Source organism: Triticum aestivum, chromosome 1A, assembly GCF_018294505.1.
Source record: "Triticum aestivum cultivar Chinese Spring chromosome 1A, IWGSC CS RefSeq v2.1, whole genome shotgun sequence".
Lineage (NCBI taxonomy): Eukaryota > Viridiplantae > Streptophyta > Magnoliopsida > Poales > Poaceae > Triticum > Triticum aestivum.
In genome coordinates this window covers 595,872,456-595,874,687 of record NC_057794.1, presented here as the reverse complement: position 1 = coordinate 595,874,687, position 2,232 = coordinate 595,872,456, and the positions used below count along the sequence as shown (strand labels likewise).

Sequence of the window (2,232 nt, the reverse complement as noted above, 5' to 3'; positions counted from 1 at the left end):
CGCATCGAGAAACTCATGCACGCCCTTAATGTACTCACAGGTGTGTCTGTCACCGTACATCCATTGCCGGTTCATCTGCGTGCATTATATATAATTAAGTGTCCAAATTAATAGAAGTTCATCATCACATTAAAACTAAAGTGCATACATAGTTCTCATCTAACAACATATAGCTCTCTAGAGCATCTAATTAATTAAACCATACATTGAAACTATGTAAAACATTTCAATGCGAAAACAAATGCGATCATAACCGCAACCAAGGTAACAATTGATCCAACGGCATAATGATACCAAGCCTCGGTATGAATGGCATATTTTCTAATCTTTCTAATCTTCAAGCGCATTGCATCCATCTTGATCTTGTGATCATCAACGACATCCGCAACATGCAACTCCAATATCATCTTCTCCTCCTCAATTTTTTTTATTTTTTCCTTCAACAAATTGTTTTATTCTTCAACTAAATTTAACCTCTCGACAATAGGGTCGGTTGGCATTTCCGATTCACATACATCCTACATAAATAAAATATATGTCACCTTGGTCGGCATAATTTTCATAAACAATAAATGAACCAATAGTTATAAAGATGATATATATACCACATCCGAGTCATAGACAGGACGAGGGCCGACGGGGGCGGATACCAAAACCATCGCACTATATAAGATGCAATAATAAAAGTAAGAAAATAATACAAGTATCTATGTAAACATACAAGTAAGAATATTTTTCCTTTCAGAAAGAAGATAAGAACAAGAGGCCCACCACGGTGGTGCCGGCGATGAGCTCGGCGCGGGTGATCGACGGCGGTGAAGACGGGGACAGGGCGTGACGGACCGCTAAACCTAGACAAATATTATGGAAAATGGAGCTTGGAGGTCGAGCTTGGAGAGGATAAAGCTTAAGTAGTGTGGCTCGGGCATTCCATCGAACACCTTGTGTGCATAGGAGGTGAGCTAGAGCACCACCAAGCCCTCTCCCCCTTGGCCAGACAAAAACAGAGCACTGGGGTGCTCTGCTCGTGAGCGAGGGGTATATATAGGCACCTCATTGGTCCCGGTTGGTGACATGAGCCGGGACTAAAGGGGAGCCTTTGGTCCCGGTTTAAGCCACCAACCGGGACCAATGGTGGTGGGCCAGGAGCGAGGCCCATTGGTCCCGGTTCATCCCACCAACCGGGACCAATGGCCTACGTGGCCCGGCCGGCCCCCTGGGCTCACGAACCGGGACCAATGCCCACATTGGTCCCGGTTCTGGACTGAACCGGGACTAATGGGCTGACCCGGCCTGGACCAAAGCCCTGTTTTCTACTAGTACTTGTGCATCTACTGAACGACTTATTCCGAGAGGTTCTTGTTAAGGTCACCTCCATCCACAAGGCACATGAGCTTTGGATTGCAATCGCGAGCATGTTCTCGTCGCAGTTTCAATCACATGTGAACGACAACCACATCACCCTCTCCAACGCGTAGAAGGGAACCCATACTGTGGGTGTCTACTTTGCCTACATGCTCTCCCTCGCTGTCGAACTCGCTACTGCGGGAAAGCCGTTGGACGAGGACGAGGTGATCTCCTACATCATCGTCGGTCTTCACAAGGAATACCAGCCCCCCTGGTGTCGACTCTCGATGCCCGCACTGAGGCGGTCCCCTCGATGATCTCTTTGCTCAAATGAGTAATTTTGATAAAAGAGTGGAGATGTTTCATGGCTCGAGCAACACCGCCGATTTCAAATCTTGTGCGACGTGGTGGTGGTTCTTTCTACTGTTCCCCGCCGTGGAAAAAGGGCAAGAGAGGCGGCAACATCAGCACCAACAACCAGCGCTCCAGCGGTTGCCCCTCCTACACCAACAACAGCGGCCATTGCAACAGCTCCTCCAAGTCCTCACGGATGTTGTACATTGTCAGTGTTGGGGAACGTTGCAGAAAACAAAAAATTTCCTACTCGTTTCACCAAGATCATCTAGGAGTTCATCTAGCAACGAGTGATTAGATGCATCTACATACCTTTGTAGATCGCGAGCGGAAGCGTTCAAAGAACGGGGATGATGTAGTCGAACACGACGTGATCCAAATCACCGATGACTAGCGCCGAACGGACGGCACCTCCGCGTTCAACACACGTACGGAACAGCCACGTCTCCTCCTTCTTGATCCAGCAAGGGAGGGAGGAGAGGTTGAGGGAGATGGCACCAGCAGCAGCACGACGGCGTGGTGTTGATGGAG

The 2,232-nt window shown here is 48.4% G+C and overlaps 1 pseudogene; it reads left to right on the top strand.

The window, feature by feature from the left end:
- Window positions 1-1,553: 1,553 nt before the first annotated feature.
- LOC123072725 (uncharacterized) lies at window positions 1,554-1,693 on the top strand (annotated as a pseudogene).
- Window positions 1,694-2,232: the final 539 nt, after the last annotated feature.